At 44.8% G+C, this 26,923-nt stretch overlaps 1 long non-coding RNA gene across 1 annotated transcript; it reads right to left on the reverse strand.

Moving 5' to 3' along the window:
• Positions 1-213: 213 nt before the first annotated feature.
• LOC115093263 lies at positions 214-25,975 on the reverse strand. The gene is made up of 3 exons (XR_003857257.1): positions 25,873-25,975; positions 679-1,167; positions 214-229 (listed from the first exon to the last, which is right to left on the reverse strand). It is a non-coding gene; the product is annotated as an uncharacterized LOC115093263 (long non-coding RNA).
• Positions 25,976-26,923: the final 948 nt, after the last annotated feature.

The raw sequence follows: 26,923 nt of genomic DNA on the forward strand, positions 1-26,923 counted from the left end.
TTTCAGAGAATGCTACCCTGGAGGTTCTGGATTTAAGCAAACAGTCTAACTTCTGTTTATTCGCTGCCTTACTGACTATTAAAGGTACAAACACACAAACATACTAAATAATACTCCCCAATAGTTAACTTCGCCCCAATACTTTTAAAAAAGAAAATTTCCCAAGCAAAAAAACTTACTGATTCCTTTCAGCCACCAGCAAGGTGATCCTCTCTTCTCAGTGCTCCTACTGGATTTGGGTTGAAGAGAGAATGAAAAATTAAATGAAGAAAAATTTAAAACCAATAGGCCTGGGGTACATAAACAAGCAAATGTTGATATGAGATAAAGATAAAACTAAAGCTCCAAAAGGAGAAGAAATATTTATTTCACAAACTGTCATTTTTAGAGTTTTTTTAAATGCAATCAATACACCACCACTAAGCTTGTTAGCTCAGTGATTTACACTAACTTTATAACCAGGTGGACAGAGTTGATTAATTAAAACAGACCCTGATCAGAAACCATGATTCAGTTTTACATAAAAAATATGAGGAGGCTGATCTAAGAAGGTCAAAAAATACAGGAATCTTCTTTTTTCTGGACTAGGCATTTACTAAAATAATTTTACTATCAAATGACTCCTCAACACTGCTGATTTTAATTAAAGAAATGGTAAGTAGACATCGGTTACGATACCTTAGGTCTCCAGTGATCTAAACCCCCATATCTCCCTTTCCCAAAAATAACAGGAACGTGCCTTGTAGAAGATGTAATATGCTCCATTAATAAAAAGAAAAAAGGAGTGATAAAATTGGTAGAGACATAACATGGGAACTGAAGGTGTGCAGGAAGGCATGTCCAAACTAGCAGCACCTTTGGCGTCTCCTGCGGTCCTATGAGCTTGCTGGGACTGATGCCACTGCAGGGCAGATCTTAGTCCATCAGACCAGGGAAGAATGACAGGGAGAAAAGCCTACACATGAGAAAAGCCAGAAGTGGAAAAAGGCTACAGCTCGTGGTTTTAAGCAGGGGCTGTCCTGTAATCCAACAAGGCACAGATGACAACTACTTCAGCCGGTTCAGGCCTCCAGCGTCTCCCACGATCATATGAGTTGGCTGTGGCTGACGTCATTGGGGAATGGGTTTCAGTCCATCAGATTGTGGAGGAATCATAAGGAGGAACACCTGTGCACGACAAAAGCAAAGGTGAAAAAAGGCTATAGCTTGGTAGTTTTAAGCAAAAGCAGTCTAACACTCCAATGAGGCACAGATGACAATGGCTTCAGCTGAAACAGTGCAAAAAATATGGTAAATGACACTGCTCAGCTTCAATCCTGTAAAATCTTATGTTACCCCAAACAATAATTGGCCTATATTTCACCCCAATAAATGGCTTCCTCGGGGAGATATCCTCAAATACCATGAAAGCTGAACTTATCTGATGCTAGTCACAACTGCACTGAATGTGTCAACCTCGTTATTCTTTTAGAATATTGTCAGTTCTCAGGGCTCAGTGGACAGGTGGTTGGCTTCCTTCTTAACAGATCAAAGGGTGTCAGTCCCTGATAAGGGTTGGGTCTCTAGCCCATTGTCAGTGGAACATGGGGTTCCTGAGGGATCCTGTATTTCCCAGTTTCTATTTAATGCATTCACGCAGCTCCTGAGGGATTTAATTCATTGGTCAGGGCTGCATGCATATATTTATGCTGAGGATATCCAGCTGATTTGTCCACTGATTAGGGGATAGCTCAGTGGCATTAGCTCACCTACAGCAAGCTATACATTGTATTTCTAACTGACTCCATCAGAGCAAGTTGATTGTGAATGAATTAAAAACTGAGCTTCTGGTTGTAGGTGAAGGAGGCCTGTTTCAACTTCAGCTATTAACGCTCCTTTGTTAATTATCAGGATTATTATGGTGTGCCCCATGGAGCAGCTTAAATCTTTGTGTGTAAGGCTAGATTTCTCCTTGTCTGGAGATTCATGTCTTCCTCCTTGGCTTTGGAGATTCATGTCTTTTTTTCTTTTAAGCTTCAGCAGGTGTGCTATCTATACCCATTTTTAGGCAGGCTCGTTCAGATTATTTTAAGTCTGCTTATTAGCCTTCCAGCCTTATGTTGGCATGCAATGACCTGACCTACCCAATATTTGTAAAAACCCAAAGTAAAGAAATGTATTCAATCTTGTAAATCAAAAGAAAATGTCCCTATTTTATGAAAAGCTCTCCAATTCTTTATCTATAGCACTGTGGTAGGAGAAACTCAAGTCTCTGTCCAGTCCCATGGGGCTGGCAGGACTTGAGAGTATTTTAGAGCTGACATGCTCAAACCTGGGGTAGGAAGGAAAATAACTGCCCCTGTTGTAGTGAAAGATGTTGGCAATAGATCAATGCTGTGGGTAATCCTTTAGGAGTCTCTCCTCAAGTGTTACCCTAACATTCCTGCTGGGGTTTGGGGGATTGACATAAAAGAGGGAAAAACTGAAGCATAAACATCGCTCAGCACAAATGAAGTCAAAGGAGCTGAGCTTACAAAATAGCAATGAGTAAGTGAAGTGGACGTGCTTCAGATTTATCTCATTCATTCTATTTCAACAATAAACTCAGACCTCACAACAGAGGTCAAAAATATTTTAAAATGATTTATCTTAAATAGTAATCTATTGAATTTCCAGTTCAGTGATCAGACACATTACAAGGAAGGTTGGCTATCATTGCTCTTTGATTTATTGAAATACTCTTTATTTCCAATTCCATTAACAGTTACCTACTCAATACGAGTTCCTATTGTCAATTTCAAAAGCCATAAATGTGTCACTTAACCTTTATTCTATATGTAGAAATGATTATTTTTCTGGACAGTGAAAGTTCCATATTCAGAAACCCACCATGCAGGTAAGTTATCCGAGTATCTTTATCTGAATATTCTACAGAATATACTGAATAATTGCACATTCTGCCAAATACCTGTGAAAAATCATCCAATAAAGTTACCCAGATCATTATAGGCCTGCTGTTTCTGTAGATTGATTTGTCCACACAAATTTAGACAGTGCTATATTGAGAAGTATCTGGCTAATGTTAGCCCCCTCTTGCCATAATTTCAGCCTCTCTCCCTTTTTTGTCTGGGTAACTTTAGCCAAAAATGTTGTGTGCGCAAAGTTGCCCAAAGAGGGAATATTTTTAAAGGGGGAAGATGTATGCAGGTTATAGTAGTTTGAACTAAAATGTCTATTCCGAGAATAATTTTTGATTGTGTGTATAAGTCAGCGTGCACACATGAAGGTCAATGCATCTAAAGTTACAACAATATTTTATAAACTGTGTGATGGGAGCCACATAGTTTGTAAAATATTGTGTATTTCTACTACAAAAGTATGTGCATGCAGTATACTTGTAATGCTGGAAAACACATATTCTCTAACCACTTTATAAAATTGTATGTATATATTTTAAACACACAATAATTATAATATGTGAATGTAAAAACCCTGAGTTGAATGTAGAGACTTGTATTTTATAAAGAATGTGCATAATTATCTTATGAAAATACTTTGTGTACTTGCAATCACCAGTTTGTTAACACCTCCACTAGTTAATCCAGACCCTTTACCCTGATCACCCACTGCTTAACTAAGACCTCCTTCTTAAAAACTGCAGAGAAAAGACAAGTGTGATTTCAATTCCACAACTTAATTAGCAGATTGAAAAGCGAGATTGAAAAGCATATGGACAAGTTTGGTAATGGTGCATGCATATAACTTACAAAATACTAACTTGTGTGCAATTTTCTGAACCTGCCCAGGATGCTCCTAAACTGTCCCTTTCTTGGGATCATGTTTGTGCATGACAATAATTCAGGCTTTTGCAAAACACTACTTATTCATTAAGGGGCAGATTTTTAAAGGCTATGCGCATAACATACGCGCATAACCCGAGAAAATCTGCCCCTGCATGCACCGAGCCTATTTTGCAGAGGCTCGGTGGCGCGCGCAAGCCGCGGGATGCGCGTATGTCCCTGGGCTTAGAAAAGAGGTGGGAAGGGGGACGGGTCCAGGGGCATTACGGTGGTCCAGGAGCGGGTCCGGGGGTCAGGGGGCGGTCTGGGGGCGTGGCAGCAGTCCGAGGGTGGTCCGGGGGCGGTCTCGAGGCCTCCTTCATTGCGGTCGTGCTGGAGCTTTGCGCGCCGGCAGCTGGCCGGTGCACGCAAGATATGCCTGAGGCAGGCATAAGAAATAAAATAAGGTAGGGGAGATTTAGGTAGAGCTGGGGGGTGGGTTAGATGGGGAAGGTGGGGGGGACCGAAAAAAAAAAGTTCCCTCCAAGGCCGCTCCGACTTCAGAGCGGCCTCGGAAGGAACAGGGAAAGCTATTGGGGCTCCCCTAGGGCTCGGCGCGCGCCGACCCTGGATTTTATAACATGCTCACGGCTGTGCACACATGTTATAAAATTGGGTGTAGATTGTGCGTGCCGGGTTGCGCGCAGAAATCTATGCCCGCGCATAGGGGCAGATTTTAAATACTTGCGCGAGCACATACTTTTGTTTGCGCAGCAGACGCGAACAAAAGTACGCTGGATTTTATAAGATAGGCGCGTAGCCGCGCCTATCTTATAAAATCTGGGGTCGGCACGTGCAAGGGGGGTGCACATTTGTGCAACCTGCACGCGCCGAGCCCAGCGCGCGCTGCCTGTTTCTTCCGAGGCCGCTCCGATTTCGGAGCGGCCTCGGAGGGAACTTTCCTTCGCCCTCCCCCCACCTTCCCCTCCCTTCCCCTACCTAACCCATCCCCCGGCCCTATCTAAACCCCCCCCCTTACCTTTGTCGGCAAAGTTACGCCTGCCGGACCATGTAGCCCCCCACTCCGTGGTCCGGTCCCGAGGGCTATTCCAGAGGCCGCGGCCACGCCCCCGGAACACCCCCGGGCCGAAACCACGCCCACATCGCCACCCCCGAAACGCCGCGCCCCGCCCCCGAAACGCCGCGTCATCCCGACACGCCCCCCGACATGCCCCCGACACGCCCCCGACAGGAAGCCCCGGGACTTACGCGCGTCCTGGGGCTCTGCGCGAGCCGGCGGCCTATGCAAAATAGGTGCGCGAGGGCCCTGCGCTCATAAATCCGGAAGGATTTACGCGCGCAGGGGTTTTAAAATCCGCCCCATAGGTTTTAAAATCTGGCCCTAATTGTTTTGAAAATTATCCCGTAAATGTTAAAACATGAAATAGCTGACTCAAACCTATTAGATAATGTTTTGTCTCTGTCTAAGGGAGCACCATGTGGTAGCGACTAGGGATGCAATTATTTGTCCTTATGCAAAAGACAATAGAAGCTGCTTCTGAAAATTAGAGATACTTTGCCCAGAAGGATTTTCCTCTCTTTACTTTTACTATTATTCCTCCTGACTGAAACTCCCCAACACCGCAAGGGTGCAACCAGGTGCCATTACACAGCATATTACATAAATTTTGCAGATCACATGAGTCACAGCTGTGAAGTGCATGAAGTACTAAGGTCTCCAGTTATGTCTAGCAAATTACAAACCATTCTCTCATTCAGTGTGTATTTTTAGATAATAAATGTTCATAGCTACTCTTGTTACACTCTGTCATGAAGTCTTCAGAGCTCATTATCTAGATGTCATTGTTTCCCTAGTAAAGAACATTCTTTTCAGAGTCATTTAAAAATCTTTTGAACAATGACAAGTCTTCCTCAAGGTTACTTGATTATAGAGCTAACATTGTCTTTCACAACTAGTTTAATCTACTTATTTCCATATTATAGAGATCTTGTGAGGTCCAGAAATGATCTTAAGAGAATCAGATACCATGCAGATGTGCATAAGAAAATATCATCTGGTAGTGCATGTTTAACCTTGAAGAAGAAATTATCCTGTTCTGCTTGTCAAATGCAGTAAATCACGTACCTTCAGCTCTTCACTTTATACAAGGATGGTAATATTTTCACTTTTCTAAATCGTATTGCTTAACTGCAGCCAGAAATATCACAGAGTCGGGAGCTCATGGAGGAGAGCAGAGGAGCCCTGGACCCTGTCGTACCTTGAGGGGTTTATTGTCATCTTTCCCCGGGAACAGCTGCAAGCTCCAGAGTCCGGGACTTGCCACAGAGGTGACCTCGGTGAAGTCAGCGGAAGCGCCAGCTGCTTAAAAGCAGCAGCGGGCGGAAAAGATCTTTGGGAGCTCGTGGAGGAGAGCAGAGGAGCCCTGGACCCTGTCATACCTTGAGGGGTTGTTGTCATCTTTCCCTGGGAACAGCTGCAAGCTCCGGAGTCCAGGACTTGCCACGGAGGTGACCTCAGTGACATCAGCGGAAGCTCCAGCTGCTTAAAAGCAACAGTGGGCAGCGCACCGCTGCCGCCGGCACGCTGTCTAAACCGCGCGCTCTGAATGGGGCGCACAGCTTGGTCCGGCGAAGGCGGGAAGGCGGCTTCGAATCTTGCTAAAGTGGTTCGATCATACAGATTCTTCACTACCATATGGTTTTTTAATCTACAGAAGTGTGAGTAATACCTGTTACTTGTTATTTCTTTTTTTTTTTTTTGTCTTTAACGTTATGCCGCATTAGGGATGTGAATCGTTTTAGGACGATTAAAATTATCGTCCGATAATTTTAATATCGTCTTAAACCGTTATGGAACACAATACAATAGAGATTCTAACGATTTATCGTTATAAATCGTTAGAATCGTGAGCCGGCACACTAAAACCCCCTAAAACCCACCCCCGACCCTTTAAATTAAATCCCCCACCCTCCCGAACCCCCCCCCAAATGAGTTAAATAACCTGCGGGTCCAGCGGCGGTCCGGAACGGCAGCGGTCCGGAACGGGCTCCTGCTCCTGAATCTTGTTGTCTTCAGCCGGCGCCATTTTCCAAAATGGCGCCGAAAAATGGCGGCGGCCATAGACGAACACGATTGGACGGCAGGAGGTCCTTCCGGACCCCCGCTGGACTTTTGGCAAGTCTCGTGGGGGTCAGGAGGCCCCCCACAAGCTGGCCAAAAGTTCCTGGAGGTCCAGCGGGGGTCAGGGAGCGATTTCCCGCCGCGAATCGTTTTCGTACGGAAAATAGCGCCGGCAGGAGATCAACTGCAGGAGGTCGTTCAGCGAGGCGCCGGAACCCTCGCTGAACGACCTCCTGCAGTCGATCTCCTGCCGGCGCCATTTTCCGTACGAAAACGATTCGCGGCGGGAAATCGCTCCCTGACCCCCGCTGGACCTCCAGGAACTTTTGGCCAGCTTGTGGGGGGCCTCCTGACCCCCACGAGACTTGCCAAAAGTCCAGCGGGGGTCCGGAAGGACCTCCTGCCGTCCAATCGTGTTCGTCTATGGCCGCCGCCATTTTTCGGCGCCATTTTGGAAAATGGCGCCGGCTGAAGACAACAAGATTCAGGAGCAGGAGCCCGTTCCGGACCGCTGCCGTTCCGGACCGCCGCTGGACCCGCAGGTTATTTAACTCATTTGGGGGGGGGGGGTTCGGGAGGGGGGGGGGTTTAATTTAAAGGGTCGGGGGTGGGTTTTAGGGGGTTTTAATGTGCCGGTTTTGCGATTTTTAGATTTTTAGATTTTTCACGATTTTTCACGATTTTTCACGATATTTTACCCCCCCAAACGGCAACAATACGATTCCCTCCCCCTCCCAGCCGAAATCGATCGTTAAGACGATCGAGGACACGATTCACATCCCTATGCCGCATACGAAGTGTAAGGGGAAGGTTAGGCAGGAAGCCTTAACCCCTGCAAAGCAGATGATATCTTCAACTCCACCTTAACATGGTTTATAGAGATGTGATTCAGCGTGGGCCATCCATTGCTCCTACCATGTGACAGGGGCCGACCAATGGCACCGGTAGCCCCTATCACATGGTAAGGGCAAAGAGCCACCGGTGCCATTTTGATTAGTGGCAGCCAACAGTCCAAGAGGGGGAGATCGCTCCCAGGACCCCCGCTGGACCACCAGGGACTTTCAGCAGGTTTTTTTTTTGGGGGGGGGTCAGGAGGGTGGGGGTTGTAATTAACTAAATTTGAAGGGTTGGGGTGGGTTTGGGTTGTTTTTTTTTTAATGTGCCCTTCCCCTCCCCCCCCAAAAAAATGATAAGAAAACCACAGGAAACTTTGTGGGTTTTCCTATTGTTTTGTCAGCCCCCCGAAATGCAACAAAAAGGAAATATCATCTTTATTTCCTATTTCATTGTTCGTGGGGTTTTCCTATCGGTTTTGGGGAGCCCCCGATTTCTGACGATTTTGAAAATATTGTACGATATTTTCAATCATCAGAAGCCCGATTCGCATCCCTAGCAAATATATTTTCACCTAACCAGCAAACAGTAAATTCAAGCAGTAACCCAGAGAAAGAACAGCAGGAAAAAACAGTAGGGATGTGAATCGTTTTTTGACGATTTAAAACAATTGTCAGATATCTTTTAAATTGTCAAAAATCGTTAGAGCCGCGATACAATAGCAATTCCCCCGATTTATCGTCAAAAAATCGTAAATCGGGGGAGGGGGGAGGGCTGGAAAACCGGCACACCAAAACAACCCTAAAACCCACCCCGACCCTTTAAAACAAATCCCACACCCTCCCGAACCCCCCCAAAATGTTTTAAATTACCTGGGGTCCAGTGGGGGGGTGGGGGTCCCGGCATGATCTCCCGCTCTCAGGCCATGGCTGCGTTAATAGAAATGGCACCGGTGGCCCTTTGCCCTTACCATATGAGAGGGCAAAGGTAGCACCGGTGCCATTTTGGTTCCTGTCACCCGACGTCACGAGTGCAGGAGATTGCTCCCGGACCCCCGCTGGACCCCCAGGGACTTTTTGCCAGCTTGGGGGGGCCTCCAGACCCCCACAAGACTTGCCAAAAGTCCAGCGGGAGTCCGGGAGCGATCTCCTGCACTCGTGACGTCGGGTGACAGGAACCAAAATGGCGCCGGCGCTACCTTTGCCCTGTCATATGGTAAGGGCAAAGGGCCACTGGTGCCATTTCTATTAACGCAGCCGTGGCCCGAGAGTGGGAGATCGCGCCGGGACCCCCCCCCCATTGGACCCCAGGTAATTTAAAACATTTTAGGGGGGTTCGGGAGGGTGGGGGATTTGTTTTAAAGGGTCGGGGTGGGTTTTAGGGTTGTTTTGGTGTGCTGGTTTTCCCGCCCTCCCCCGATTTATGATTTTTTAACAAAAAAAACCCATGACGATCAGATTTCCCTCACTTCCCAGCCAAAATCGATCACTAAGATGATCGATCACACGATTCACATCCCTAAAAAAAAGTATCTAAATAAAAGCTGTTTTTTATTTTTATTTTTTGTTTTAGCTTAATCACCCACACATACAGCTTACAGCACAGCAGAAACCTAAACCTCTACTGAAAAACACCAAATTTGCCACTAACAAGAACAGTCCCAACCTTATTGTGAGAAAAACAAGGAACAAAAAAAAAAAAAAAGATTAGAAGAAAGATTAATTATGCATTCTTAAACTTATCTGGTGCAGAACTCTTGTAAAATGCCTCAGGTCAGTCTTCCATCCAGGGCAACATGTGCTTAGGAATTCTGTCCCCAATCAACTAACTGTAGCTCAACCCTCCCTCAATTATCTAGTTGAACCCAGTTTTCTGGCTACCCCAGTGAATCATAGATTTGGATTTTAAAATATTAAATACCAAATATATTTTCACCTAAATTCAAGTGGTAACCCAGAGAAAGGACAACAGGAGGAGGCAGGAACAGCAGAGAGAGCTCCAAAGACAAGGGAATAAATAAGAAAAGCAAATATATGTAAAATTGAACACCGGTAAATACAAATAAATAAATAAATAGCTCTAGAACTTTCAAAACAAATGTTTTGAATAGAAGGCAGCACTTGGGAGAAATAAAGAGACAAGATAATATGTAATATAAATTGACATTAACTATAAAATTAAAGCAAACATTTGGCAGTGGAAACATGGGTACAGTTTGGACAGAATTGAGGGTGGAGTCTGGTTTGCCCCCAAACCAAAAGGGTATTCCACTGCATTTTCCTGGAAGACTGAAAAAAAGCAAACATGCCCCTATCCAAGATAGCTGCCACCATCCTATCTCATATGCCCCTCTCTAAAATGGCCACCTATTAGGACATACATGCTCATTCGTGAAGAAGGAAAGGTTCACCCCTAGCCCCGAAGACCATCAGAGGAAAAGGGGAGGATCTGTCAACCCTGAGCAGTACCAGGCAGCAATAGCTTAAGAAAGAACTCACAGGAACCCTGGGGTAAATACAGAATATCTCTGGGGAAGGGAGGGACCAGCTAACTGGATAGGTCCTCCTCAGGCTGGAGGGACCCTTGGAAGGTCCTATGGCAAGTAGGGATGTACATTCATTTTCAATGAATGTGCAATCCACAATGCATGATTCGTGGGTTCGCGAAACGCATGACAATTCCCACGAATAAAACATATCATATTAATTTCATTCTTTTGATTCACAGTGATTTCTTAGCGGCCATTTGAAATAGGAGAAGGCCATGTGGGAGTATCCATAGCAAAAGCCAGCCCTTTCCTGTGAGTCATAAGTGACCTCACAGCCCTGTAGTACAGTGGGTCAGACAGGATGGCAAGGAGATGAGAATGCAACCTATCAGAGCTAAGCATTTTTCTAATGCAGCCAATCACCGCTCTCACTCAGTGCTCTGTGACATATTTCCTGATGATGCTGGCTGTACTATTTATACCTTAAGCATGTGGCGTGCCACGCTCTTTCTTTGCGGGTGTTGTCCAGGGACGTGGATTACTCAGAGCTAGTTTGAGTGTCTCAAATCTGTATTCAATTGCTATCTACTTTGATAGAATTTTTCATTGAAAAAGATATTTGTTCATTTTTGCTGCAGTGCCAGCCATGCTTTTTTGACCATGCTTTTTTTTTTTATTGAACTCAGACAGTCTCTCTGTCTCTCCCACTGAGACAAGCTGCCAGCAGTGGCATTTTGCTGCTTATCTTACACACCAGAACCACATTTACTCAAGTATATTGGGAGAGTGCTGCTTTCTGAAGCCAAATCCCCAGTGGGCCTCTTTTGAGGTTACAAGCTCGGTGTGTGCACACACATTACATTAGTGTATTTCAAAGCACTGTGCCCATGGGCAGCCAGTAGGCACTAGGCAGTGACATTAAATCCATAATGTCAGGGAAAGGTAGATATGGTCGAGTGATTGGGACTGACAGAGGAGGCACTTCAAAAGGCACTAGTGCCAGTCCCCCATTAAAGTTAAAAAGGGACCTGTTGCAATCTAAACTCTTTGGAGGGGCAGGCAGTTCCATAAAAAAAAAAAAAATCTAAACATGACGCATCACCACCACCTGTTTCTGACCCTGTAGTTTTGGAGGTGAGGGAAGGGGAGGCTGAGTCATGCAAGACAAAATGGCGACACCCAAAAGCAGCAGTGGGACAGCAGTCTCTATTTAGCACTGACAATTTAGCGCAGGAAATGTTTCCTTCTGATTCCAATGGAGAATCATCTTGTGTGGGATTCTCATTAGAAACAGAAGAAATAATAGCTGATGAAGTTTTAGTAGGATTAGTTAGTCCTGTCTTAGCATCCACTTCAGTGCAGCAGGGGAGAGATGAAACTGATGATGATGAGGAGAAGGAAGAGCAGTCAGCACAGGCACAGAGTGTGACTGAGGCCCCTGGCATTGCTTCTCAGGGTGCACCCATTACTTCAGCTCCAGTGCCTGCATCCACCTCCAAGGCTATACAGAAGGGAGGATCACGAAAGACATCTGCAATCTGGAGCCACTTTAAAGTGACGGGGGACCCGTGTTTTGCTCAGTGTAATTACTGTGGCAGGGCTATTAGCAAAGGCAAGCAAATGGGACATCTATCTAATTTTGGCATGACACATCATATGAAGAGGCAATACCCAACAACAGTACTGCCATCTGGGGATGGTGGCAGTACCAGTCAGGGGACCCCTTCCAAGCAGCGTAAAGTGGTTGAAAAGTAGCAGAGTCACCCCACGCCCTCAGCCCCTTCTAGCAGTCAGGTGGCAGGCCAGCAACCCCGACATGTGGCAGAAGCAACAACCCACCATGGAGGAAATGGGGTGGAGTGTGGTAATGCTATCCCGGGGTAGGAGGCAGGCAGCCTCAAATGTTGTAACCAGGAGCATTGGGGAAATGATTAGGAATGTGAATCGTTTTTGAACGATTAAAATTATCGTCAGATAATTTTAAAATCGTCCAAAATCATTAGAGTGCACGATACAATACAAATGCCCCCGATTTATCGTCAGGGGCATTTGTATTGTATCGTTAAATAGGGCGCGAGAAAACCGGCACACCAAAAAAACCCTAAAACCCACCCCGAACCTTAAACACAAATCCCCCACCCTCCCGAACCCCCCCAAAATGTTTTAAATTACCTGGTGTCCAGTGGGGGGGTCCTGACGCGATCTCCCTCTCTCTCTGGCCACGACTGCATTGAGAAATGGCACCGGTGGCCCTTTGCCCTTATCATGTGACAGGGCAAAGGTAGCGCCGGCGCCATTTTGGTTCCTGGCTTCGACGTCACGCATGCAGGAGATCGCCCCCGGACCCCCACTGGACCCCCAGGGACTTTTGGCCAGCTTGGGGGGGCCTCCTGACCCCCACAAGACTTGCCAAAAGTCCAGCGGGGGTCCGGGAGCGACCTCCTGCATGCGGGCCGTATTGCCAATCTTCAAAATGGCGCCAGCGCTACCTTTGCCCTCACTATGTCTATTTCACCTGCGATATCTGGAACACCGTGAATGCTGCACACTCTTACCTCCCCCTGACAGCACACTGGTGGGACCTGGCTGAGGCAAGGGCAGGCAGCAGCTCTATTACTGAACAAATATCAGGGTGGAGGTGGGCTTTACTGCACACCCACCTGATGGACCAGGCCCATACTGCAGCTAATATTCTAGCATGCATCAGACAGATGCTGGAGGGCTGGCAACTACACCAGCAAGACAGGAATCCTCAGGCAGGGTTCTTTGTCACAGACAATGGTGCAAACATGGTTAAGGCGCTTTAAGAACATCCAATGTTTTGCACACACTCTGCATCTGGTAGTGAAGTCAGCTCTGGGGTTGGAGTCCAAGCACCAAGAGAATGGATACCTGCAGGACTTAATACACAAGTGCAGGAACATAGCAGCGCACTTCCATAGAAGTGTGAAGATGGGGCAGGATCTCCGACAAAAGCAGACTAATTTGGAGATGCCTCACAAGCGTCTTAGTCAAGACATTGCTACCCGATGGAATTCCACCTTTATGATGCTGCAGAGGTTAGTGGAGCTGCAGACACCCCTTCATGAACTTTCTGGTTCAATGGACATAGGTGTGCAGAATCCCCTAAAGCATCATGATTGGTTAGTCATGAGTCAGGATTTCACTGAGGAGCTGAGTTCTAGAAGTGCCAACTTGGCTGACATCATCCCTATAGTTAATTTCCTGGATGAAAATTTGGAGGCCTTTAAACAGGAAGAAGGAATGACAGTTGAGGTGCTGCATTGTCTGGACGTTTTGCAGCAGCAGATAGAAGAGAGATTAAGGCCTTTAACAGAAGAGAACACATACATGCTCACCACAGTCTGTGATCCCCGTGTGAAAGTTAACTCGCCATACAGTACGATTGTCTCCTATTGGTGAAGGACCTGCTGTTAGCAAAAATCTGTGAACAGGAGCACCATAGGCAGAGACAGATTAGGCGTGAAGCAGAGGAGGAAACAGCGGGGGCGCTTCAGAGAGTTGTGCTAGCCCAAGCAGAAGCAGCACTCTGTCAGCGACAGCTAGTACCTCCTCCTCCTCCACTTCAGAATGCCAAAGACATGATGCCCATAAAGATTCACCTGTTGTGCTACGGGCTAGAGAGAAAGCAGCTGGGATGAGTGACTCTCAGCCCACCCAAGCAAAGGAGACACCAGCACAGCTGTCAGTGACACGGTATCTCTCAGAGCCCACAGAGAACATGCAGACAGATCCGCTGGCATATTGGGCACACAAGTCCACTGTCTGGCCACACCTAGCCAAAGTGGCTCAGCGATATCTGTCATGTCCACCAACCGGTGTGCCCAGTGAACATGTCTTTTCAATGACAGGGGATATCATGAGCCCGCACCGCTCAGAGTTGATGGAAATGCTAGTGTTTTTGAAAGTAAACCTGCCTTTTCTTGGGTTTCCAAATTCTCCCTGTGAATGGCAAGATGAATAAAAGCAATTGAAAGCCTTGCAGCAGCTCCAACTGCCTCCTATGCTCCAGATAATATAAGTTCTGCAGCACATGTACCTGACCTGAAACGCTGTGCCTGTCCGTCCACTGTCTACTGAGTAATCAAAAATAATCTCCAGCTCAGTTCTTGTTTCACAAATGGCAGTCTCTATTGCTCTAAAAGCATCCTCTGTTGAATTATCTTTCAGAAATGAATAATATGCCATTTTCTTCTGGCAGTGAACCAGTTCAGGAAGAAGTGACAGGTCAAACCACAACATACCTGCACAAAGGAAATCCTCGTCCGTCCAGGCCTTATGTCCCTACGTGGGCTTGACCTCTGTCCTCGAATGCTGTGCCTGTCCGTCCAGGCCTTATGTCCTTACAAGGGTTTAACCTCTGTCCTCGAATGCTGTGACTGCCTGTCCATCCAGGCCTTATGTCCCTACGTGGGTTTGACCTCTATCCTCGACTGCTGTGCCTGTTCATCCAGGCCTTATGTCCCTACATGGGCTTGACCTCTGTCCTCGAATGTTGTGCCTGCCTGTCCATCCAGGCCTTATGTCCCTATGTGGGCTTGACTTCTGTCCTCGAATGCTGTGCCTGCCTGTCTGTCCAGGCCTTATGTCCCTACGAGGGCTTGACTTCAAACACTGTGCCTGTCCGTCCACATTTGGAATGTACGAACATAAAAAGCTGACTTAGGATGTTTGGAGCTTGAGTATTTCATATGCTCAATAGTTTTCATGACCTTCATAATATGGGCCATATTCCCATAATCTTTCCTAGGTGTCAACATTAATGTTTCTTCTAGTACTATCGAAAACTGGTGGTAGTGGCACTCGACTTCATCCTCTATGTTCCCATAGTTTACACAGGCACTGTAGGATACAAAATCAACATAGATTGATATTGTAGATTTGGGAGGGAGATGACGTCAACGCTTCTTTTGGTCCTAATGGCTGAACCCTCGTTGCAAAGGGAAACCTCAGTCTCTGGCAATTTAAACTAGTAATCCTTCACAGCATGGATACTTAAATAAAACAAACAATTTTCTATAGTTTCAGGGCAGGGAAGAGAACTTCCTCTGTCTTGCTTATGAAGTCATGATCTGTTTGCAAATGCTTAAATCCTAACAATTTGTACCATTATACACTCTAGGGGCCAACCCATTCCAGGGAGCCCTTTCCTGCTCAAAGGAAAGGGAACTCTCCCCGGATGTAGCAGCCTATGTAGAGCTCCAAGGTACTTAGACTGTGGCAAACAAAGTGAGACCATGCTCACAGTGAGACCCTGCTCCACGTTGTCATGCTTTGAAGGCTCGTGCTCCACTCTAGGGGCCAACCCATTCTGCAGAGCTCTTTCCTGCTCAAATATATACCCTGGGTGTATCAGCCTATCTCTTAGTACCTGTTGACCCATGTTGAACCGCTTTTCACATTGCACCCTGCTCCATATCGCCACGCTTTGAAGACTCATGCTCCACTTTAGGGGCCGACCCATTCCAGGGAAGCCCTTTCCTGCTCAAAGGAAAGGGAACTCTCCCCGGGTGTAGCAGCCTATCTCTTAGCACCTGTTGACCCATGTTAAACCACTGTTTACATGGAAACCTCCTCCGCCTCGGCCTTGAAAATTCTCATTTGTATATCTGCTAATTCCACTAGATTTTAAAAGACCAGCGAGAGCTCACTAGATGCCAATGGAAACACCCCACTCTAGGAGTGAACCCATTCTAGGGAGCCCTTTCCTGCGCAAAGGAAAGGGAACTCTCCCCGGGTGTAGCCAGCCTGTATCTACCCTCTGACCCATATTGAACCGCTGTTTACATGGAAACCTCCTCCGCCTCAGCCTTGAAAATTCTCATTTGTACACCTGCCAATTCCACCAGATTTTAAAAGACCAGCGAGAGCTCACTAGACGCCAATGGAAACACCCCACTCTAGGGGTGAACCCATTCTAGGGAGCCCATTCCTGTGCAAAGAAAAGGGAACTCTCCCCGGGTGAAGGCAGCCTGTATCTACCCTCTGCCACTCTGCCTTGCTGCCATACACCAGTGATGCTAGATCTCTCAGCAGCATTCGATACGGTAAATCACAGCATACTCTTAAATAGACTAGAAGAAATAGGACTAAGCAACAAAACAATCAACTGGTTTAGATCATATCTTAACAACAGATATTTTCAAGTACAAATCAAAGATTCTATGTCAGAAAAAATAGACCTTCAAACAGGAGTACCATAGGGATCCGCCCTATCTGCTACACTTTTCAACATATACCTGCTACCATTATGCCACCTGTTAGCTGGGTTGGGAATCACACACTATATTTATGCGGATGATATTCAATTAATATTACCCATTGAAGATACAATTGAGAAGACATTAAACATAGCGAACATGTATCTAGATATTATCAAGCAGCTATTAAACCAAATGGAGTTAGTGATTAACATAGAGAAGACAGAATTCTTACACTTAGAACAAAAAAAAAATATGGAGATCTCACAGAGCCCAATCACACTCAACAACAAAAATATAATACTGACAGAAAAAGTACGGAATCTAGGAGTAATAATTGACACAGAACTAAGCTTCAAACAGCATATATCCCTAAAAGTAAAGGAAGGATACACCAAACTCATGGTCCTCAAGACACTTAAACCACTTCTAACAACAGCCAACTTTCGATCAGTACTACAGGCATTGATATTCGCAAGCACTGATTATTGTAATGCCCTTCTACTAGGTTTACTAAGACCACTACAAATCCTGCAAAACACGGCTGCAAGAATCTTAACTGGCAAAAGTAAAAGAGACCACATCACTGAAACACTGGCTGAGTTACACTGGCTTCCCATTGAACAAAGAATACAGTACAAAACACTGTGCACCATACACAAATTAATACACAACGAAAACGCAGACTGGCTTAACACAGCCCTTCCTGTACACATCCCCAACAGAAACCTAAGATCAGCCAACAAAGCACTCCTAACTATTCCATCAGTCAAAACAGCAAGACTAACACAGGTAAGGGAAAGGGCCCTAATCTTAGCAGGACCCATACTATGGAACTCCATGCCCCTGGAATTAAGGTTACAAAGAGAAAACAAAACATTCAGGAAAACTCTGAAAACCTGGCTATTTAAACAAGCCTTTCATAAAGAGAGGAAAGAATAGAAACCAGGAAGCGCAAGGTACACCCACACACACTACAGTAATCACTAAGTGTGTAGTTTTTAATGGATAAGTTACATTAATCGAGTTTTGTACTCAAAACTGCTATAGAATTGACCTGGACATGATGTTTTTCACATTTACAATTAACTTTGATTAAAAAAACTATGTTACCGAACTCTATGGCACCTTTGTAAACTGAAAGATTTTAATAGCATCACTTTTATGTGCCTTTCTGTAAACCGTTGTGACGGTACCCACCTTAACGACGGTATAGAAAAGATTTAAAATAAATAAATAAATAAAAAAGACTCACTCAACTCCTTGTGGTGTTCTTGCCACTATCATGGTTCCTCAGTGTGTTGGTGCTAGTCTATCTGCTTGCTATGTTCTCCCTTCTTTGTGCTGTAGGATGTTGATGTCACTTATCTTGCCACTTTGCCTGTTGTGCTGCCTTTGAGAGTTCATGCATCTGTTAACGGTGCTCTCTTTTGAAGCTGTGGTGTGTTTTTGACAGTCTCGCTGATGCTTTGCACCTCTATTAAAGCACTCTTGCCACTCCTGGTACCCCTTTGCCCCTTTAAAGTACCTTAGGCTATTCATGCCACTTTGGTGACACTTTGCCACAGTCTAAGTACCTTGGAGCTCTTTTCTTGTTCTGATGATTGCTCCCCAGAAGTTTCATCAAAATTGATTTAAAAAAACCCTAATTCTGCAGCCAAAAATAGGCTGCAAATACTTCCCCCATTGACTTTAATGGGAACCGAGAAACAAATGAAATGTATCAATGGATCTGGGCCACCATTGAATGAATGCAACATATTTACCCCCCGACGAATACGAATACTGAATCGGACGAATCCGTACCTTCTGCACATCCCTGCTGTCAGCTTTCCCCTTGTTCTAGTTTAAAAGCTGCTCTATCTCCTTTTTGAAAGTTAGTGCCAGCAACTTGGTTCCACTCTGGTTAAGGTGGAGCCCATCCTTTCAGAAAAGTCTCCCCTTTCCCCCAAAATTTCCCCAGTTCCTTACAAAGCTGAATCCCTCTTCCCTGCACCATCGTCTCATCCACGCATTGAAACTCTGGAGCTCTGCCTGCCTCTGGGGACCTGCACATTTCAGAAGTTTCATCAGAATTGATAAGAAAACCCCAATTCTGCACCAAAAATATGCTGCAAATACTTCCCCCATTGACTTTAATGGGAAATGAAAAACGAATGAAACTAATAAATTAATTGGTTTTTCCCCCTATGAAACTAATGAAACGTATTGGGGTCCCGGCGAAATAAAAAACAAATCGAAACAAATGTTTTCCTTCTGCACATTCCTAATGGCAAGGAAGGAGCATGGTTCCACCATGACCAGGCCAGAAAAAGGCCAGAAATACCTGACCTGCTGGGGGAGAAGCTACAAGTGGAATCAGAAGTTGAAGAGGAGGAGATGGCATTCATACTGGCAGGAAAGAGCCTGGAGGAGGAGGGTACAATCCATCCCCGGGAAAGGGAGGTTATGGACGAGGCCATGGAAACAGGGTGAGCCAAAGGAGTCTAAAGAGGAAGAGAAAAGAAGCTGCATTCAGGTACAGCACACCTTTGAACAGGGAAAGTTAACAGTGGGAGGCTGTGTGGAAGCTAAGCCTAATCAAGGATTTAGTGCCTGCCCGGTCAAGTTCTACCACAGGTGGGAGTTGATTAAACTTGCTCAGGTTCAGAGTGAGGTGCAACAAAAAAGCAAAACAAACTAAAAAAAAACAACAGCAACAAACTGTTTTCTTACTCTGAAGAGGAGGACTGTGATTAACAATAGTTTTTGGGTTTGTTTGTTTTTTTGTTTGTTTTTTGGCAAACCCTTGTGCTGAGGATTGCTATGACTTAAAGGAAAAAAAAGAAAAACAGACTCTTACCCTGTAGGGGAGGACTGTGGTTAAACATAGCTTTCCTAAGCCCTGGGGCTTAGGAGGGCTGCTATTCAGGAGGGGACCCCCACTCATAACCTGTAAAGAAGCCCAGGTGGGGCAGGGCTTTACAAGCCTTTAACCTGCTGACCAAGGGGATGCATCAGGACAGTGCACCAGCAGGCCAGGATGACTTCTTACCAAGAGGTAAACCTTGAAAGACAGTTTTACCCTCTGTTTACAGGAAGGGAGGAACCCAGCCAACTGGTCAGAAGAAGAAGATTGGGAACTTTGTGTCTTATTGGTGGTGCTTGTGGGAAAACTGGGGGGTTTTTCTTCTTTTTTTTTCTTTTGTTAACTACGCTTGAAGGGTGCCGTTAACATAGCCCCAAGCAGAGGTGCTAGAGAAAGAAGCAACCTTGCTTTTCCTTTGTCTCCTCAGGGATGCTTTTAGGCTAACCAGGAGACTCACAAAGTTTATATATATATATATATATATATATATATATATATCTTCTCTTATTGATCTACACTGGCTACCAATCAAATATTGAATTGACTACAAAGTCTTATGTCTGATTCACAAATCAAAATATCATGAAAATACTGAATGGCTTAATGATTCACTTCATTTACATACCCCTGAAAGAAACTTAAGATCTTCCAATAAAGGACTACTATCAGTCCCTTCTATTAGATCTGCTCATCTATCAGAGGTCAGAGAGAGAGCTTTTTCAACCCCAAGCCCAAAACTGTGGAACCAATTACCATGTGAACTAAGGATGCAGAAAGATCTAAAAGCTTTTTAAAAGAGTTTTAAAACTTGGCTTTTTAAAAAGTAATACGATAGTTGAAACAACAGCCTTGGCATGCGTATGTTTATAGGACTTATTTGAGTTGTTTTTAAGTTTATTTTTACTTTTATTTTTAACACTTAATTTTTGCTTTTATTTATTATATTAAGGAATTACATTTGTAGTTTATTCTTTTATGAGGAAACTCACCCAAAGATGAGATTTGTGCAATATTCTCTCAATCTAGCTTGATGGACTCTCTACCTGGGTAACATCAAGCTAGGTTGAGAGAACATTGCACAAATCTCATCTTTGGCTGAGTTTCCTCACTCCGAAGGTCATCAAATCTTCACAAGAGAGCACTGTTCTGTTCGTACGTCTCACTTTGAATGTCAAAGTGGCCCCTAAGCCCAACACTAATACCTAAACCTCACCTCAAGTTACTAGGTAGGCCTCCTATAGAGATATAAATACCTACCTAGGATGAGGATATTATGGCTAGTCTCTCTCTCCCTCTCTTTCTCTCTCTCCCAGCACTGGGTTGCAATAAACTGCCTATTATCATAAAACACATCCCTTTTCCTATTGCATATGATATTTAGTGCATTTTGATAAATCCAGACCAGAGTTTGATAACCCAGAGCTTAGTCGACCGATTGGGAGTAAGTCTCCAATGGGGAGAAGGGGTCTAGGGATGGGATGAGTGCCAGTCCAGTGCATTCATGTTGACTTCAAATTATACCCTACTGAGGAGATGAAGGTGGTCGTGGGAGGTTGGAAGGGGCCATTGACTATGGCAGTTGCCAGACAACTCCCGTTTGTAGCCATAATTGGGAGTGACTGTCCAGGTTTGACAAAGCTGGTAGGAAACATGGAAGTATTAGTAAATACTCGGACAAGACTGAAGAAAGAAAAGAAGACAAAACCCCAAATATTAAGGGAACTGCTCCCTTTTGAAGGGGAGAATGTGATGGCTCCCCCCGGGAAACCTCGCAATAACAGGGCAGAAAGGAAGAGAGAAAAAAGGAGGCATTTGTGGAAGGATGTTTATGAGATCTTTCCAGAAGGGGGTAAGAGTGGCTTCCAAGAGATAATTCAGTGATTCCCAACCTTCCAGGTAGAACAAGAGAAAGATATGAGTTTAAAGCACCTTTTTGAGTAAGTGGCTAATGGTGATGACCAAGAGGTAAAAAAAAAAAGGTGGAAGCAGCTTACCCCTATTTCGAGTTGTCAGATGAATTATTGTATAAGGTAGAGAGTGGGGGTGGACCTGCAGGGGTTTGGAAACAATTGGTGGTGCCCCAGAAGATCCGCCTGGACTTGGTGATCTTAGCTCATAATCATCCATTTAGAAGTTCATAAGATCCCTGCCAGGTTAAAATCAAGGTTCTATTGGCCAGGGATGCATCATGAGGTTAGAAGGTGTTTGTCTTGCCCACAGTGACAGAAGGTGTCTCATAAAATGCCATCACGGACCCCTTTAGTTCCAATCCCCATTATTGAGGAAACACTTAGACGAGTAGCTATGGACATCTTAGGCCCAGAGAGGAGCCAGAGGAGGTTCCAATACATTCTGATAGTGTTGGACTATGCTACGTGCTACCCATGGGCCATGGCCCTGTGTTCCACATCGGCTAGTTATTATAGAGGAACTAGCGAAAATATTTTGCCAGGTAGGATTTCCCCATGAGGTCCTTATGGATTGGGATAGCAATTTCATGTCCCACCTATTGAGACAGGTGTGGGAGCTGTTTGGAGTCCACCATATTTGGACTTCAGCTTACCATCCACAGATGGATGGGTTAGTAGAATGATTTAATCAGACCCTTGAGGCTATGCTCCAGAAGTGTGTGGGTCCAGACCTAAGGGACTGGGATCAAATGCTGCCTTTTTTGTTGTTAACCATGAGAGAAGACCCTCAGGCATCCACGGGGTTTTCCCCATATGAATTGCTCCTTGGGAGAGAACCCTGGGTTTGTTAGATGTGATAAACGAACAATGGGAACCCAAAAATCTGGAGATTATAGATGTATTTTCATATCTGGATAGGTTGTACTGATGGAGGGGGTTGAGCTGCGCAATGACCATGGAAAACCTGGAGAGAGCCCAAGAGAGGCAGCGGACATACTATAATAAGTGAGCTCAAGAAAGACAGCTGTGGCCCAGCTACTTGGAAGGGGCCCATGAAAGTAGAGGAACAGTTAGACACCTATACCTATCAGGTTGACATGGGACAGGAAAGGAAGCAAACCTACCACATTAACATGTTAAAGTCTTGGGTTGAAAGAGATGCTCTCATAGCAGAGGGAGATGATTCAGGGGAGATTTTGGGACCCCAGGTTACAGAAATGAGTAGGACAGAGGCTGGTCAAATAAACCCTGAGTTAACCTTAGATCAACAAGCCATGGTGGGATGAATGCTAGCTAGAAATCAGATGTGTTTTCTCCTTTTCTAGGTAAGACCTCACTGATATCTCATGAGATTGTGACAACCCCAGGGGAGGTGGTTCGACAACGATCCAATAAGTTACTCGAAGCTAAGTGAATAGAGGTAAAGAGACAGGTAGTGGAGATGTTAAGGATGGGGGTCATTGAAGAATCCCATATTCCATGGGCCAGCCCAGTGATTTTGATGCCAAAACCCAATGGCAGTCTGGGGTTCTGCATAGACTTTTGTGGGGTCAATGCAGTGTCCCGCTTCGATGCCTACCCAATGCTGCGTGTAGACGAACTCTTAGAGAAGTTGGGGAAGGCCCAATATATCACTACCCTAAATATGACCAAAGGGTACTGGCAAATACCTCTTAGCTCCATGTTGAAAGAGAAAACAATGGGGCTGTATCGGTTTACCATTATGCCATTTGAGTTACATGGGGCTGCTGCATGCTTCCAACACTTGGCTGATGAGGTGTTACACCCTCATCAGAAATACGCTGCAGCGTATATTGATTACATTGTTATTTTTTTGGAAGATTGGGATTCTCACTTGGAGAAGGTTGAAGCAGTGTTAACCTCCTTGAGGGCGGCAGGTTTAACAGCCAATCCCAACAAGTGTGTCATCATGCAATATGAGGTGCAATATCTAGGACATGTAGTAAGAAAAGGGGTTATTAAACCCGTTACTGAAAAAGTAGAGGCTTTACTTAATTATGCCTACCCGAGTATGAAGAAGGGATTGTGGGTTTTTCTTGGCTTGTTGGGGGGGTTCTTGGCTTGTAGGAGGTTTTTTTATTCCACATTTTGCTGACTAGGTAGCCCCTCTAACAGTGTTATTAAAGAAAAGGAATCCTAATCAGTTAAGGTGAGATACAAATATGAGGACCATGTTTGCAAAAAATGCAGAAGTCGCACTGTCAAGAGCCTATCTTGAAGGGGGTAGACTTCCAAAAAGAGTTTATTCTCCAGACTGATGCCTCCGGGTTAGGGTTGGGAGCGGTGCTGTCCCAAGTACACAAAGGTGAGGAACACCCCATGATGTATCTCAGTCGTAGACTGTTAAAATACAACTTAGGATATGCTGCAATAGAAAAAGAGTGTCTAGCCATTAAATAGGCAAAGGTTTACTTTGGTTACTGATCACACCCCCTTAAAATGGCTAAGCTTGATGAAAGACACAAATGCCCGGGTAACACGTTGGTACCTTGCCTTCCAAAGGTACGATTTTCAAATCTTGTATAGACCGGATAAAGATCATGTCAATGCAGATTTCTTATCTAGGAAGCCAGGGCTAGAAAAAGAAGGACTGAATAGGGTTGACAGAAAAAGGGGAGATATGTGAAGGAGAAAGGGTTCACCACCAGCCCCGAAGACCTTCAGAGGAAAAGGGGAGGGTCTGTCAACCCTGGGCAATACCAGGCAGCACTAGCTTAAGAAAAAACTCACGGGAGCCCCGGGGTGAAGGCAGAGAGAGTATCCCTGGGGGGGGGGGGGGGGCAGGAGGGACCAGCTAACTGGATAGGTCCTCCTCAGGCAGGAGGGACACCTTGGAAGGTCCTATGCAAAGGAAGGGACAGGTCGACGAGGCCAGCAAAAGGCCAGAAACACCTGACCTGGGGAGGGGGGGGGGGGGCTCACAAAGTTTATATATGTATCTTCTCAAATTTTGCCAAAGTGGGCCCTGGAGTTCTGCAGAGTGGAACAAGAGGCAGAAGACCCATCTGTGTTCTGGTGGACATGGAGTGCCAGACATGGCAGATCTTCACACCATTTCAAAGATGGCTGCTGGAGAAGACTGTTGTTCCAAACTTGGCTTAGTCTAAAAAGGATCTCAAGATTCCTCATGTTGGTAGTGTAGAGGAGGCCCTGGTGACTAATTGCTGCCCTAGTAACATATAAAAAAAAAACAGCACCCCCTCCTTCCCTATGGCTCACTGTAACGTGAAAAGGAGCAATCCTGCAACAACCCAGCACACTGTGCCTGGATAAGCTATGCACACCAAAAGAACAACATGGCAGAGACACAAGATACCCTAACTCTTATCCCACCATCCTCACAGTGTATTGTAAATGACCACATCTGAAGAAAAAGACTTTCAAGTTGTGTGTGCACTGCTCTATGCTACATTATACAGACTACCTATTAGGGGCCTTCAGCCTTCAGCCCCAGTCCAAACCATCTACTGACCCCTTGTGTTGCATATCCTCTCAACTGCCTTGAGGTGTGGTAGAGTTCCATGAGCCATGAAGCAAAGGATTATTGAAAGGCACATGGAGCCTAAACAGAAAAAAAAATCACAAGAGGAGGATTAATATTGAATTGTGATGGATCATGACCTGAATTTGACTATGACCTTGTTCTTATGACATTATAGTTCACTTGTTGTTTGTTCCTATGCTTCTCTGCTCTCCTATTGGTTTTTTGTACCCCTTACCCTTCCCCTGTTACTTGTAATTTCCGTTGCTTTTGTTCCATGTAAACCGAGGTGATGTTTCGACTAACATCGGTATAGAAGACTTTTTAAATAAATAAATAATTTAACCTGCCCAGCCTTATTGCAGCTCCATACACTAACCATCCCCGCTTTAAGAGCATACCAAAATACCTCAGTACATCTCCCCATATTTCTGGACACACTGCCTCCAAACTGTCACCCGAGAAGATTGCACTGGGGCTCTGATGATTGCCCCATTAAGAAAATAGCTCCAACCCCAGGATACACATCCCCCAGATGGTCCCAGTCATGACTGTGAGGACCAACACATTACCAGATGTGGGGAACAACCCTCACTTGCCAGGCCTGAACTCATCCTAGCCATTGACAGGCTCTTTCTTTCTTTCTTTCTTTTACCAAAATAGGCACCTGAGATGCGTGCCTTTGATTCATCCCATGCAGAGACCGACTGCGAGCAGAGATCACACAGCATGCCTGACCTGAACACTTCCCTGAGGCTTATCTTCAGTTCTCAGCTACCTATATAGAAACACGGAAGAATGCACTGGTAGCAAGCAGAGGAAGAAAAGGCAGGGAGGTAGGTTTCCGGAATAAAAGTGTTGAAAGAAGAAGCTGGTAGGCAGATTGGTCTATGTTTAAATTGTGCTCGCAAGTCCGCCTCCAGCCTCCCCTCTTCCCCCCCCCCCCCAAATATCTTCTCCTTGATCCAGAGGGAAAGCACTCCCCAGTTTTGGCCTCCCCTCCCCCCATTTAGAAGGAAATGAGGTGGCCCCTTTGCAAGTATACTACCGTAATTCCCTGTGTTGTGTCTCTGAAAATTAGAGAAAATTAATTGCACTAAAAGATCCCATGTAATGTGGGGGTCTTTGCTGCCAGCAGGAGAGAGTGGTAAAATAGCATGAGTACTTACGAAAAGTTCTTGCACACATGCGGTTTTCCTCCCCTGGAACATGCCTTTGGGAACGCCTCCTTGCAGTCAAACTAAACATATGCAGCTATGGAAACCTGTGCAAATGATTCCTGTAGCCTAGCAGAGAAGGTTAATTTTCAGTTAAGCAATTTCACCCCAATAAATAGCTCTTTACCTAATTAAATGGCATTGACAATTGTCTTCTAAACGCAGAGACAATTAAGCTGTCTTTTCACACACTAGTCAAGTATCTGTGTAAAAAAAACAGAAAAAACAACAGGACTTGAAAACTGTTGAAAAAGAAAAAATGCATGAGTTTTACTGGTGATTTTTATCTTTTATGAATGGAAATTCTTCAGTTGTATATATAATCTAAAGTCAACAATCCGTTATTGTAAATTCCTTACAAAACTTCAAAACCTTTATCTTTACTAATGCTTCACCTAAAATTATACCTTGGCTTCATCAGGCATTCTGCTGCAATGCTAAATTCAATTATAGTTCTTGTCTATCTAAACTGTTGTTTACTTCTCTGCCTTGTTTTGTATTTAATATCTAATCTATAATAAGCACATTGTGAACACCATATATTCTGGAATGCTGTATTATTTGCTTTAGGCTCCTGTTTTGTTCCTATGAAGTATTTGAATGAAGAGTAAGCATTACTTAGTGCTCGCTGCTTTGAAAGAATATATAATTTAACTATTGAATACAATATCTGAGTCACTGATTTAAATTCAAATTCAAAGCAAAAGAGTGAGAAAAATACTGAGCTACAGAGTAAACCCGCTACTTAAAATTCAACATTTTGAGGTAACTTTTAAAGACTTGCCCAGGGTCTGTGCATGTAAAATCTGCATATATGGGTGGAAATAGTGCTTGTGCACTATTAAAACAATTTTCAGAAGAGAGGGAATATGCACATATGTATTTATTTATTTTAACATGTTTTGTATACCGTATATTCGATTTTGCCATCATAACGGTTTACATTAGGAGAATAACATTATTGCTGTGCAGAAAAACGTGTGCATGCAAAGAGGGCATTCAG

Source organism: Rhinatrema bivittatum, chromosome 6 (genome assembly GCF_901001135.1).
Source record: "Rhinatrema bivittatum chromosome 6, aRhiBiv1.1, whole genome shotgun sequence".
Classification (NCBI taxonomy): domain Eukaryota; kingdom Metazoa; phylum Chordata; class Amphibia; order Gymnophiona; family Rhinatrematidae; genus Rhinatrema; species Rhinatrema bivittatum.